Raw genomic sequence first — 16,124 nt, 5'->3', positions numbered from 1 at the left:
CCGAGCTAATACTATTATTTTCCAACATATTCTGATCACCTGTACTTGCACTGTCAGCCGTACCATCAGTTGCTCCATTTTCAGACACTAAATCAGTGGTAAGCACCAGAAAATTGTTTGAGTCTCTTGCTTGTGTCACAGATTCATGGCTCCAGTCCCATGATTTTCCTTCTTCAAATACTAGGTCTCGAGTTACACAAACTGACTTTGTTTTTGGATCGAACACTCTGTGAGCCTTAGTACCAGGCTCCTTTCCTAGATATATCACCTTTTTACTTCGATTATCTAGCTTCTTTAATCCTGCATTAGGGACTCTCATATGGGCTAGACACCCAAATACGCGGAGGTGATCGATAAATGGCTTTGTACCAGACCAGACTTCATATGGTGTCACCCCTTCAACAGCTCGAGTGGGGAGCCTGTTTAGCAAATATATGGCATGGCGTATGGCTTCCCCCCAGAAATATAATGGCAGCTCCTTCTCTTTCAGTAAACAGCGAGCCATTTCGATCATTGTGCGATTTCGTCGCTCAACAATGCCGTTTTGTTGCGGTGAATAAGGTGCAGTGAGCTGACGTTTAATCCCAACCTCTTCACAATATTGATTAAACTCTTTGGAAACGAACTCTCCCCCTCTATCGGTTCTGAACGTCCTAATTCTTTTTTCTGGGCTGTTCTCAACCAAAACTCGAAATTTTTTGAAAGCATCAAAGGCCTCATTTTTATTTTTCAACAGATATGCCCACATCACTCTAGTAAAGTCATCAACAATGAGAAATATATACCTGTTCCCTCCATATGTGTTTGGCGAAATTGGCCCACACAGATCGCCATATATCAACTCCAACGCTTTTTTCGCGTGAAACTCAGTCTGCTGTGGGAACCCTTTCTTTGCTTGTTTAGACAAAAGGCACCCTGCACATACCTCATTTGGTTGAGTGATTTTAGGTAATCCAACAACCATACTTGTCGTTGACATTGTTACAAGAGCTTTAAAGTTGACGTGCTCCAAACGTGAATGCCACAACCAATTTTTATCCTCAATCTTTGTTAGCAGACACCTCTGTTCAGCAGTTCGTAAAATCGTCTTGTACAACCTGTTCCTTGAGCGCTTTACTTTCAACAGCAAATTCCCTTTCATATCACGTATCCAAAGGCAATCTCCATTAAGAATCACCTTGTGTCCGTCCTCGGAGAGCTGTCCCAAACTTATAATGTTGCTGTGTAGTGAGGGAATATAGTAGACCTCCTTTAGCATTCTGGTTTCCCCATTGTTACACTGTAGAGTAATTGAGCCCTTTCCTTTTATGTACACAACGGAGTTGTCACCAAACTTCACCTTCCCAGCTATACTCTCATCCAATTCGTTAAATATGTCTCGCTGACCCGACATGTGGTTACTAGCTCCATTATCTAGATACCACAAGTTGGATTCCACCACTTTCTTATCAGTTCCGAAACCAAGCTTTGGAATCACCTTTTCCTCATTTATTAGCATCAAGTCTACCTCGTCTTCTTCCTTTCTCATTATAAGCAGAGCTGGTTCTTCGGCTGGTACTTGGGCAATAAGTGCTTCTTCTTTCGCTTCTCTGTCTCGTCTTGGTTTTTTGCATTCCGCAGCAAAATGTCCGTAGGCGCTGCAGTTAAAACATCGCACTTTGCTTTTGTCCTTCACCCAACGCATACTGTCCTTGCCTCGATAGCGTTGTCCTGATGAATTATCTGTTCTGTTCGACCTCCTTAGCCACTCTTCCCTGGTCAACAGCAACTTACTTTCTTCCTTTTCCCTTTTGTTCCACTCTTCTTCAGTAAGGAGTAATTGTTGTCCACTGTTATCAGACTGTCCTCGTAGTCGTTCTTTATGTGCTTTCAAGGAACCCACCGTCTCCTCAATTGTCATCTTCTCAATATCTCCAAATTGCTCTATTGTCGAAGCAATTTGAAGGAATTTCGTAGGCACAGATCTAAGCAATTTCTTCACCACATATGATTCAGCCACACTCTCTCCAAGTGCTCGTATATTGGTCACTAAACCATTCATTTTCAGGCAGAACTCATCCAGTGAGTCCGTATCCTTCATGTTCATCGATTCAAACTCAGCTTTAAGGGTTTGAATCCTTGCCTTCTTGGCATGATCTGCTCCCTGGCATAACGTTTTTACAGCCTCCCAAGCTTCCTTAGCAGTTTCCTTTTCTGCCAGTGTTAACAAGATATCCTCAGGGACGCTCTGATAGATAGCCGCCAAGGCTATCTTGTCCGTCTTGTCTTCGACCGTTGTCTTTGACCCCTCTGCATCTATAGCCACCCAAACACCATGGGCTTGCATATAAACTTTCATCTTCATAGCCCACACTGTATAATTCTCTCTTGTCAACATAGGAAAACTCAGGCTTATCGTACCGTCCTTACACTTTCCTGTATCTGTTGACGACATTCTGGGCATGTACTTGGGCATGCGCTAATTCACCAAAGCTCTGATACCAGAATGTTGAGTTGTTTAACACACACACTACTGTTTAAAGAAACAAACACAAGAAATATAGACGATATACGCTTAAGTCCATTTTATTAATCTGCAAGTGATTACATATATAAGGGAAAATACACAAACAAGGAAACTAGTAGCAAAAAACCAGGCCTACGTGATAACAGACTCACCTAAAACTACTCTTATTCAACCGTTACCCAAAACAAACACCTAAAAGATCTCCACGACCAATTGACTACATAAAACAGGCTGGACTCGGACTCAGACTTGCAGATCGAACAAAAACAAAACAAGATTATTAAATGTAAAGCCCACAAACTTAGATTAAAGGCCCAACAATTACCTGCTACTTTTGCTAATGGTGCTTTGTTTTGGATGTGTTCTGAAGAAACTGTTGAGTCAAATCACGGAAAATATATTGCTGCCTTTGAGCTTGCAACCGAAGAATATAGAGTGGTACCAGCACTACTTGCGTATGATGATACAAGTTGCAATGTTGACATTTATATTGGGTCCATGGAAGGTTTTCTTTGTGTTCAGTGTTATGTTTATCATCCAGAATGTGATGACGAGTTGGCGGAAATGGGAGACATATGGTTACTGTAAAGGGATGGAGAAGAGGATACTTGGACCAAGTTAGTTTCGTTTAATAGACCATCTACAGTTTACCAGCCATTGGCATTTTCGAAGAGTGGCAATCATTTACTTTTGTCAAGCCAAGAAAAGTTTTTGTGGTACGATCTTGTCAAGGAAGAAGTACGAGAGGAATTCAGAATTAGGGGTCTGCCTCAATACTATGAGTCAGTTGCTTATATTGAGAGTCTTGTTCATCTTGATGGTGGTACAAGTGCAGAAGAGAATCAACTTATTCGAGAGAAAAAGGTGGCTGAAGACGACGAAAGTGATGAAGGTAATGCTGCTTAATCTTTCTATGTGAAGTTTAAATGCAAATTTATGTTGTTTGAATTTTGTTATTACATATATATGGTAAAATACAAGGAAAACAGTTTAAAAGACAATAATTAAATTTTAAGATAGGAAGTAATTCCCATATCAGAAGTAAGGCTTTGGCTCTCTGTGAAAGAAAAACAAGAAATACAATGTCTGAAATATAATATCAGAGTCATGCCTGTTCTTGAGCAAGTGTTTCAGCTAATGACAAAACTTCCTAAACAAATATAATATAAGAGCCATGCCTGTTCTTGAGAAATTGTTTCCGCTCTTGCCAAAACCTCCAAAACCTTCTTAATAATCTTCTTGACGTATTTATAATCTGTTTGCATTTCTTTTTAACTGGGGGTATTTTACAAAATCATTGCATAAAAAGTATATTTAAGGGTGAGCTGTATAGTAGTCCTTTCATCATAGATATGTGTACTTTTTCCGGCTTCTGTTACACGTGGCTTAAGTTTTTCCTTGCATCTCTTGTTGGACAATGATATTTTCCTTGATATTCATTTCCTTTCTTTCTTAAGTTTAAATTTCTATTAGGGCTTAAAGATAGACATTAACATAAATAGATTACTTCTTTCCATGTAGGAGTAAACTTTCAGATTTAATTACCTCTCCAAGCTAAAAGTATATATATTATACATCTATTTTGATTATATGTGCATCAATTCACAAGCTTTATCTCCCTTCATTTCATTCCCATAAACTTTTATTCCTTCCTTCATTCTAATCATGTTTTTAAGCATATTAAATATTGTTTTCAAGCCCCAAGCAAAATCTTTATCTTTTTGAGATATAGTTCAAGAATACTAAGTGATCATATGACTTTTTAAAATCTTATTAGGCTTGGGCACCACTTATAAGTCAACTCATGACTTATAAGCCGGTAACAGTTTATTGACCAGTGTTTGTCGACCCAAATTATAAGTTGAATTTTTGAATTTATAATTTATAAGCTCATAAATTGAATTTTACTAGCGATGTACTTTTTCTTAACTTAGTTTGATTTTTCACTTTTTATTAACTTTAGTTTTTAAATATATGTTTTAAATGTTATTCTAATTTAAAATTCATGAATGAAAATAATTATATTTCAAAATTATCTATTTGGGTTCATTTAATTAAAAAAATCTGACTCATAAGTAAAATTATTAAAACATTCATTTTAAATCATAAGTTAAAATTATTGAAAAATCCACTAACTCAATCTTATTACAAAAAAATTTGTAATGCAAAATTTATATATGTAACCCTTGATTTTGTCAATTGACTAGTATTAATTTAGAAATTTTCATGTTTTTGCCAAAGGTCTACGGCTGCTAAGTAGCATGGCAATGGAGATCCTTGAAGATGCAGTTTGAGTGGGCTTGCTCCTAAAGGTTTTCTTACAATTGTCAACTCTTGTTCTAAAGCCTGTTTGTACTATGGATAATGAGATGACTATGAGAGTTTGATGATTTTAATCATGTATTGTTTTGTATCAAATATCTGTATCTTTGCAGTCCAGAATGTTTTGGTTTATGCCTTAGTCTAGATCATGTGCATGCCTCTGGAATAGTATTAGATCATGCGGAGGCTAAGTATATTTCTGTTTTGCAGAAACCTTAGTAATTTAATACCCCCTCTGATCATGGGTGAGAATATATTCATGCTGTAATAAAATTAAATTTGAATGTCTTAGCATTATTATGACAAATTTTATAGCATCGCAATTGTCTAAAATTTGATGATTTATATTTCATGCTATATTTCATTACAAATTAATATATCTAATTAAGAAGAATTAATTTCTATATAGAATTAGTAAATTGTAGATTTCTTAGACCAAATTTCCAACATTAATAGATCCACATTTCATCTGTGAATTAGATTAACGAAAAAATTGTGTCAATAGTAAATTAAGACGTATATGGGTATATTGCTAGAGATGAGTTTGCATATTAAAACGTATATGGATGTATTGCTAGAGATGAGTTTGCATATTGCACTACAAGAAAAATTACTAAAATCCACCACCAAATATCGCTGGAATTTAGCTATAATCGACCATATTCTGTGGAATTTAGTATAAAATCGACCGAAGCATGTTGGTGGCTTTTAAGAGGGGGGATTTTAAGTTTTACGGTAGAATTTATATAAAATCGACCGAATCATTGGTCGCTTTTATAAAATTTAAAATTTGAAGTTCAAAATTTTGTGAAAATTTGAATCTCCCACCCGAGAATAAATTACACCAAAATCGGTCGATTTTAGCATAAAATGTTTCAAAAAAAAATAAAGAACCACCCCACCCATCAACTGTGCAACCACCACCTACCACCGGGAAAAAATTCCGGTGACTCCATCTCTCACCATTTCGATCTCCGTTTTGCTTCTCCTTTCTCGATCTATCTCTTCGTCCCCTTCTTTCTACCTCACTCTCACTCAATCACCATCTCTCCTGATTCTCTTTCATAATCTCTCCTCAGTCTCCCAATTCATCTCTCATATAAGTGAGCCAAATAAAATCTGCCAGCACCCTACAACAACCTCAACTCAAACCAACAAATAAAATCCCTCCACTTCTCCTCTAAAACAACTCAATCAAATCAAAGGCCAACAAAAAACCCCTTCTCCCAGAACGCAAGTCCCTGAAGATTAAAACTTGGTGTATAAAGCTACACATCTTTTCAATTATAGGCAAGTACAATAACTCAAACAAGATTTTTTTTCCCTTAGGTAACCCAACAATAATCAGATAAAGGAGTCAAATTTATCTTTAAAATGTTGAACTGAAGTTGTAGATAATTGTGGCCAAATAAGTATGTATGAGTGTAAGTATAGTAAAGTGAGAAAATATCGGGAAGAAAAAACTTACTACAATAATGGTGGGTTGAACTGAAACTCTTATAGTTCGGATCAATGAGAAGATGGGCGGGGGAGGGTGTGGTTGGGGGGTTATAGTTAAAAAAAATATTGTTTTTAGTTTTCCTTAAACATTGTTAAATAAATATTGTTAAAAAAAATCATATAAGACTTATTGTTAACATAAAAGCCACCAAATTCGGTTGTTTTCATTGTTTCCAATATTTATAATTTTTGGAGGGAAATTTTCCGCCTATTTTTATTAAATTTAATAAAAATAAAAGTACAATTAAAATTTAATTCCACCGACTAAAAGCGGCCGACTATAAATTTCACCTATTAAAAGAGAACGAACTTAAATTTCACCGCATGCGATGGATTTTATTCATTCGTCAACGAAAATTTTAGTTGATTTTAAATTCCACCGAAATCGGTGGAATTTAACTTCGGTGGCTTTAAGTTGGTGGAATTTAGTTTTTTTTTGTTGTAGTGTTGGTGGATTGGTAAGGATGGCAAGGGGACTGTGATACAATTAAGTTCCAAAGGCAAGCCTCGAAGAGCATAACTAAATATTGCTGAAGGAATAGGAGTAAAAGAAGGGGGAGCTAGATAAAACATACTAACATGGAACAGATAGTAGAATCTGTCTGTCAAATGATAATGTGTGCGGTAAACGCTTGACTTGAGATGAATTCTCCCATTTAGTTTCCATTTGGCATGCTATACTTCAGAAAAAATGTTTATACTTTAATCAATGTTCCTCGAGTTATTATTTATACATTAAATAATGTTTCTAAAGTTCATGTTAAACGGTCCACGAACAAGGGTGTCAATTGTTTAGCTGGTTTTTGTTCTTGTTTATCAATTATCATAACTGTTATATATCCCATGTTACACATATTAAAAAAAAGACGTATATATCTATATATCTATAATTTATAACATGTAACTCTATAATTTATAACATGTAACTCTATAATTTATAACATGTAACATACGTAATAACTTTTATTGTATCATATAGGAGTGCAAAATAATAAAAATTATTACATGATAATAATATACCTATCTACATCGTGCAACATAACATGTATAGTAGCACATGCTAAGAAATAAACATAGAGTACATTATATTTGGGGTATATGAAGAATAACATATATAGTAGTACATGCTGAGAACTAAATATAGAGTACATTATATTCCGGGTACATAAAGAATACTATAAATGATTATCCAGTGAGTCGAACTCTGTACCAACACTTTGTTGTCTGGTATAATGTATAATGTCATACAAGCAAAGAGAGTACTATATTTATAAAAAATATATATATTGATGTACAATTTAAATAATCTAAGGAAAAAATATAATTGAGAATTAATTATATATATAATAAACAATCTTTTGACTGTTATTAAGTACTTTAGTGCCAAAAATATATGTTTGTATCTCTATATATGCATAATTTTTTTAATTACTTGAAATTTGAATGAAAGCCATAAGATCGTACAAGTAAGATGCTTTTATCAAATTTATATAAATCTATAGAAGAAATCTGTTTTTAAAAGATTAGATGACAGAATTTGAAAATATCATGATTTATAACGAGGTGATACTAAGAGAAAGGAACAACCATTGCACAATTTCTGGATAGACTTAAGAAAACAAAATCTTTGCAACATTTCTGGACTTATCAAGATGTTTGTAAGCGTTCTTTCAAGCTGTAATGATGAGTTCTCAAAACAAGCTTTTGGTTTAAATTATCGAAGTGTCTCAATAAAATTTCCTCACAATGATAAGGTATTAGCTTATAAAACATCCAAAAATAAAATAAAATGATACGTACATCTGGAGTTAGTCGAGAAAGTATCACAAAAGCCGCAATAAAGTATTTTAAACACCAATATTTTATTGACAGAACCTCTGATTATCCAAACCATAAAGTCATCACAATTTTCGACAAAGAAATAAATGAAAAGAATACATTGAATAACAACAACATATTCTTTAACGTTGGTAATATTATCATTAGCATAAACTCACCGAAATTATAGATTTTAGCATCAAAAGTCAGAACATGATAGTTAATAAGAGGCGAATTAAGCACTAGAGTGTGTGAATCAAATGTGATGATACCATAACATCCAATACTTACATAAAATTTTACTACTTACATAAACATCAAAGTTATATTACTTGTCACAAACATAAGCAATGGGCTTAATTAACCCTCGCTCAAATTTTTTCCAACGTTACTCTTGGAAATAAGACATTAACATAAGCCTTATCAAAATTGCAAGGAGAGTATTCAAATTCTTTTGAAGAATGCAAATTTGAACCAAACATTTCTCATGAAAGAACAAATTTCCTCTTGGAAGATAAAGGCGTAGCTTGTAGAAGCATCATAGGACACAACATCAGAAATGAGAGGTGAACTTCTACGAAAACATATATACCGTGCCATCATTACCTACCAACAAATCCACATTTGAAGAAGGTGTTTTCTTGCAAGTATACATAGAATAGGTGGTTCTTGTATAACATGAGTTTCAAGAGTTGTTTACAAATCATAAGAATGTAAGAGTCCGGAAGGTTCTAGTGGGCTCAACTCAATATTGTTGTCTTCATAACTTCTTTGTGAGGAAGGTTTGTACTACCCAACTTTGAGGGCTAGATTTTTGTGTGTCGGATCCACACAATGATTAATTTTTAATAGGCATCTCCTTTAGACATTCTATTCTAGTATTATTAATTAGTTAATACATTCCACAATTTCCTTATCCTTTAGAATTAGTTAATTAAGTTCAGCTTCTTTGTTTCTTTTCAAATATTAGAGTACTAAGTAACATATATGATTTACTCCTTGCTTCCACTCACTACTGCTACTTACATCACTACTGCAGCTAGCTCCTATAATCTGCACTCATAATTCAAATATATAAATTATTTACTTTTGCGTTTCAGCTAAATAAGACCACTGATCTAGGTTGGTTGACAAAAACTCACTAATTTACATCTTCAATTTCTGAAGATTCCGATGTGAACTTCTCCTTAGATTTTACTATAATACAAGTGGGTTGTAACTTGACCTTGTCATTTCAGTTTTTTAAGATACAGATTCACATTCATTTTTCTTACAATTTCACTTAGTATAATTTAATGGAGACACCTGATTTCTCAAGCAAATTTGCAGGTAACAACAATCATAGTGTATGTTTTATCACGGACCCCGCGAGTGTTATCTTTTCCTCGAATTCTTGATCCTGACTATGCTTCTATTCCTCCTCTGTTTCTCCGCTTTACCCACTCATAACATGTTGATAACTTCGGTGAGCGGGCGGCTCCGTCCGAAGGCGTTCCTGGACAATCTGTGCGGGGGTGAGGTGTAGCTGCTGGTTGGGCGCCTGCAAAACAACACCGGAAGGGGGGCTTGGCCCCCACGGCGCCTCCGGTGTGAGAATAAGAATAGGCTTTGGAGAAGATGAAGGTATATATGTTTATGTAATTTAGAGGCTGCTGTGTATGTGTGTTTATATGTGATGGCTGTTGTGTGTTTTTGAGTGTATGGGAGTGTGTGAGTGTGAGAGTAAAAATATTTTCCAACCCCTAAACCCTTCGGTCTTGGGGGTATATATAGCCCCAAGGTAGGGTTTAGGGGTAGTTACCTTTAAATCTGGGCCGTTGGATCTTGGGAGCGGAGGACGCCTGGCTTGGGCGGATTGCTTACACGTGTCCAGGGGAGGACCACCTCCAGAGTGTCCTAACGGCCTCTAACACGCGCCGTGTTTTTCTGAAGTGTTGGTTGTTGATAGCTGTTATAGTCACATGCCCACGTACCCCTCCTTGGCGGGTTGTAGGATGTGCATGCGTTCGCTGGGACCCCGCTCATGGCCGTCTGAGTCAGGATCCGGATCCGGGTAGGCATTAGGCCGGGGCTCCCCATCGGATCCGGATCCGGGTAATGGGATGGGGCCGGGTCTGGCCTCTCCATTTGATTGTTCTGGGAGAGGGGGGTCTCGGACCATCGATCAAGCCTGGTGTCCTTTTGATCCAGGTTACACCCTGGCCGGGTCTCTTATACCCTATCATTTGCCCCCCACTCCCTTATGCGGATTTTCTGGATGTGGGAGTAGAGTAGGATTACATGGTTGGATTGGGTGACAAATTTCTGCTCCTGGTTGCCCCCCAATCCGGATCTGGTGTAGTAGATGCCAATCCGGATTAAGGTAGGATGGTTGATTCCTTAGAAAAATTTTTGCTCCTGGTTGCCCCCCAATCCGGATCTGGTGTAGTAGATGCCAATTCGGATTAAGGTAGCATAGTTGCTGCTTCTAGAAAAATTTCTGCTCCTGGTTGCCCCCCAATCCGGATCTAGTGTAGTAGATGGCAATCCGGATTAAGGTAGAATAGTTGATGCTTCTAGAAAAATTTCTGCTCCTGGTTGCCCCCCAATCCGGCTCTGGTGTAGTAGATGGCAATCCGGATTAAGGTAGAATAGTTGCTGCTTCTAGAAAAATTTCTGCTCCTGGTTGCCCCCCAATCCGGATCTGGTGTAGTAGATGGAAATCCGGATTAAGGTAGAATAGTTGCTGCTTCTAGAAAAATTTCTGCTCCTGGTTGCCCCTCAATCCGGAACTGGTATAGTAGATGTCAATCCGGATTAAGGTAGAATAGTTGCTGCTTCTAGAAAAATTTCTGCTCCTGGTTGCCCCCCAATCCGGAACTGGTGTAGTGGATACCAATCCGGATTAGGGTAGAATTGTTTCAAACATGAAACTGTTGACAATGATCCGGACTATTGTTATTGATCCGGTTCCTGGGCTGTGGAATTCGAAAGGTTTGGGAATTTAAACGGTTTTGCTCATTTTCACCCCTTCGAATTTGAATTTTGGGCAGTTACTTTGCTTGATAATCGGGCCATAATTATGACTTGATATAAATGTGTTTTATGTGTATATATTAATATACATATTTGTCTCTTTTTTTTTTGTAACTGCTAGGATAACCAACCACTGGCTGCCACATGGCAGAGGTGGTTTCTCTCCCTCTTCCCCTATAAAAGCCGCAGCCTCCTTTCTTTTTCTCTTCTTATTTTCATTCTTTTCTCTGATTTCTTCTAACTTTTTCTTTCTGGTTGCTTCTGTCTCCTTCTTACTAGGCTCTTTTTGATTCTTTTTTGCCTTAGCCCCAATTCGGTCGAAGACAGATCTCCTGGATTGCTGAGAGTCTCCGGACTCTTCTTGCTCATCATCTTGTTCAAATTCCATCTGAGCCCGGGCTTGTTCATCTCTGTAGAGCCTGATTGCTTCAGCAAGTTCATGGCTTGTTAAGTTAGCCATATGCTCCTCTGCAACTGGAACATTTGTGTACTTCTATTGATTTAGCTCTATGACATTTTTAGCATCCCTGATCGGGGTATGCTGTGTCAGTGGTTGCTCCTGGAAGGTCTCTCTGTCTCCTCCAGGTTCTTGAACTTGAGAGGGGTCTTGATCCTGAATATGGGTACTGGCGGAGGGCTTACCAGCTGTACTTTTTCCTGCTCTTGCCATCACCATAAATGTACAAACAACTGACCAAGATTTGAGGCTACAAATGTGGATCTGAGGTTGCTTTTATGAAGATTACAAAAAATTTCCAGAGTAGCAGCAAGCAAATTTTCTGGGTTTTGCTAACAACAATACTAAACAAGAACAGCAGGCTCTTGAACACAAAAGAAAATATGCAAGCTAAAACAGTTCCGGGTTTTAAAATTACCAAGACTATCAAACCCCAGGCTTCAAGACTATCAAGATTATCAAACTCTAAACAACCAAAACTTAACAAGAGCGGGCTCACACAAACGTGGCCTAAAGTAACGAGTTCACACAAACGTGGCTAAAATGAACATTCATATTCAAGAAAGGTTTTTGTTATTTATGTTCTTACAGTTTTGAAAGTGGACTCTCTCAAGAGTTTGCTGATGAAGATGAATCCAGGGGAACCGAGACCCAAGAATGGAGCCCCCCTCCTTCTAGCGCCAAATGATAACTCCGGTGAGCGGGCGGCTCCGTCCAACGGCATTCCTGGATAATCTGTGCGGGGGTGAGGTGTAGCTGCTGGTTGGGCGCCTGCAAAACAACACCGGAAGGGGGGTTTGGCTCCCACGATGCCTCCGGTGTGAGAATAAGAACAGGCTTTGGAGAAGATGAAGGTATATATGTTTATGTAATTTACAGGCTGATGTGTATGTGTGTTTATATGTGATGGCTGTTGTGTGTTTTTGAGTGTATGAGAGTGTGTGAGTGTGAGAGTAAAAATATTTTCCAACCCCTAAACCCTTCGGTCTTGGGGGTATATATAGCCCCAAGGTAGGGTTTAGGGGTAGTTACCTCTAAATCTGGGCCGTTGGATCTTGGGAGCGGAGGACGCCTGGCTTGGGCGGATTGCTTACACGTGTCCAGGGGAGGACCACCTCCAGAGTGTCCTAACGGCCTCTGACACGTGCCGTGCTTTTCTGGAGTGTTGGTTGTCAATAGCTGTCAGAGTCACGTCCCACGTACCCCTCCTTGGCGGGTTGTATGATGTGCATGCATTTGCTGGGACCCCGCTCATGGCCGTCTGAGTCCATATCCGGATCCGGGTAGGCATTAGGTCGGGGCTCCCTGTCGGATCCGGATCCGGGTAATGCGATGGTGCCGGGCCTGGCCTCTCCATTTGATTGTTCTGGGAGAGGGGGGTCTCGGTTTTCGATCGAGCCTGGTGTCCTTTAGATCCAGGTTACATCCTGGCCGGGTCTCTTATACCCTATCACATGTCAATAGAAGTTTCCCATCTTCCTTTTCTCTTTTAGCCCACTCCTCTTCAATAAGCAATAGCTATCCGTCGTTGTTCTCAGTTTTACCTCGAAGTCTCTCCTCGTTAGTTTTCAAAGAGCCGATAGTTTCTTCCACTTTCATCTTCTCCAAGTCTCCGAATTGTGCCATGGTAGAAGAAATTTGAAAGAAGTTTGAGGGCACCGCTCTTAGCAGCTTCTTGACCAGATATGATTCTGCGATTTCTTCATCGAGTGCACATATGTTAACCACGAGTCCACTCATTTCCAGATTGAAGTCGTCAAGGGAATCTGTATCCTTCATGATCATTGCTTCGAACCCACTCCTTAGAGTTTGTATCCTCGCCTTCTTCACGCGATCAACATCCTGACACGTGACCCTTACAGCTTCTCTAGCTTCTTTTGCAGTCTCTTTCTCTGCCAATGACAGAAGAATATCTTCGGGGATGCCATGATATATAGCAGCAAGAGCAATCTTGTATGACCTGTTATCGACCACCACATTTTTCTCCTTCGATTCTACAACACCCAAACACCATGGGCCTGCAAGTAGACTTTCATTTTCATTGCCCATGTTGTGTAATTTGCTCTTGACGACATGGGATAATTTAAGCTCACTGCACCATCCTTATTTTTTCCCGTTTCCACTGTCAACATCTTGGGCATTCACTGGGGACACCCGAGCCCTTATAACAGAATGTTGAATAAATACAAAACAATCTTACATATATTACTAAGTGTTTAATTTGAAACTATGAAAAATAAGATGCACTTTCAACTCGTCTTTTATTCAATGAGAATATACAAGATAAATTGCCATGCTAGAAAATAGGAACTACAGAAATTAATTTTTTAATACAACTCAAACTCACCCGCTGTATTCTTATTGACTCCTAAAAACTCTCCATGCCTCCAAAGATCACGTCCAACTACAAGACTCGCGGTTTACAGAGTAACAGGATTACAAGCACACATTTTAATAAATCAAATAAATAAAAACAAGTTTAGAAGAAAATCCCAACAATCTCAACTTACATCAGGGAACAATCTTTCTTTATCTTGTTTAACTAATTTCTTGAATTAGGGAATAAGAACTCTTCAATGTGTGCCTCTAGATTCCGTTTAGCACCTCCATCATACTCATCTTTCGATATATCATCCTCCATCATACTCATCGTTCGATATATCATCCTATCAATATAGGATATGCCTACTAATCCTGATGATGATCATGTGATAATTACAAACACTATTGATAGTGCGTTCATAGGACTTCAGATTGATAATGAGGAAAAATCACTATTGTTTGATATTATAATAAATTCATATAGATAAATTTTCTTGATTCTTAATCTACTATTATCTATGGAAAAAGTTCCACAACAACGGTTGGCTCCACCTGGCTGTGGAACCAACAAATCTGGGCCGTTCAAAACTGCAGCAATAAATTATTGCGGAAGCCACGTCATCTTCCATAATGATTCATTGCGGAAGCCACGTCACCATCCGTTATGATTCATTGCGGAAGCCACGTCACCTTCCGCTATGAATCATTGCGGAAGCAAGTCACCTTCAAATTAAATTTTTTACTAGATATACCTAGCATTATGTTCTAATTATGTCATAAATATTAAATATTTTAATTAAAATAAAAATTATTATTTTATAAATTTTATAAAATTATGTAACTTGAAATAATTAAATTATAATATAAATATTATACACTATTTTAGATTATTTCAAGAAATGCGTACCCCGGATGATTTTTGGTTCATACATATTATGGTTTTTGATTCATAAACTGAACTCATAAGTTTATGATGAGTTTATATATATCAAAAACCGTCTCGGTTATACATTTTTCCAAATTATCTAATAGTAGTATTACTGAAACAAGTATTATTTAATAAAAAATATTAATTTACTATTAAGAAAAAATATTACGACAATTTCATAAAATATTTTTATAAGGATATAGATGTGAACATAATAAGTGTACTTCCGAAATAACTTATCTAATATATATTTGATAATATATTTATGTGTTTCAAATTTTAATGTACAAAATACTATATTTCAAAGAAAAATGATATAATCGATACTCAGAATATATCATTTGTGGTTATCATGTGTTAAAATATTTGTAATAAGGAATTGTGTATTTTTATTTTGTAACTGGACTTTATATCATAAACAAAGTATTAAAATTAAAATTATATTTATTAAAATTATATTTTTAATTCTTAGTGTACTTATTTTACCGTAATAAAGGTAAATTAAACAATATTTAAGTTCATAAAATAAAAAAATTATATCAAACATTCTAGTAATAGTAACAAATTCTATCAAATTTATGGTTAAATGGTTTTTTAAAAAAATTAAATTTTACAACAAAAAAATTAAAAATAAAAATCAAAATCGATCAGTTCCGCAATGAATCAATAGGGAAGCCTATGGCTTCCGCAATGATTCATTGCGGAAGGCCTGGACTTTTTTTAAATTTCGCGCGTCTGCGACGCGTTGGTTGGTTGGAGTCAATAATACTCCTTCCGCAATGAATCATTGCGGAAGCCACGTCACCTTCCGCAATGGCTCATTGCGGAAGGATTATTAAATGCACTCCCACCAGCATTTTTTTCATCTTTTTCACATTTTTTTCCTCATTTTTTCTTTATTTTTCATTTGGAGCTCAAGGTTAAAGGTGTGTTTTCTCTTCCTATTTTAATGGCTTCACACTTGTTTAGTTATTCAAGTTCATCTTGTGATCATGATAATTTTGATTATTTTACACCCGTAGGAAAAAATCTGGTTTATCGTAAACTTATTGTAGATGATGTTAATGAATTGATAGATGTTGATACTTATGAATATAAATCTAAGAAAAAATTGGATATGGATGATGATGTTGATTTTATGGAAAAAGAGGAAGAGGGTGATCCAATGAGAAAAGGAAAGCAAAAAATGAATAATAGTGATTTTGATGATGATTTTAATAGAGAAGAGAAGATGAATATAAATGATGATAGTGATT

This window comes from Apium graveolens, chromosome 8 (genome assembly GCF_009905375.1).
Source record: "Apium graveolens cultivar Ventura chromosome 8, ASM990537v1, whole genome shotgun sequence".
In the NCBI taxonomy this organism is placed as follows: Eukaryota; Viridiplantae; Streptophyta; class Magnoliopsida; order Apiales; family Apiaceae; genus Apium; species Apium graveolens.
The sequence above is the reverse complement of the archived record's forward strand: the minus strand, read 5'-3'. Positions refer to the sequence as shown.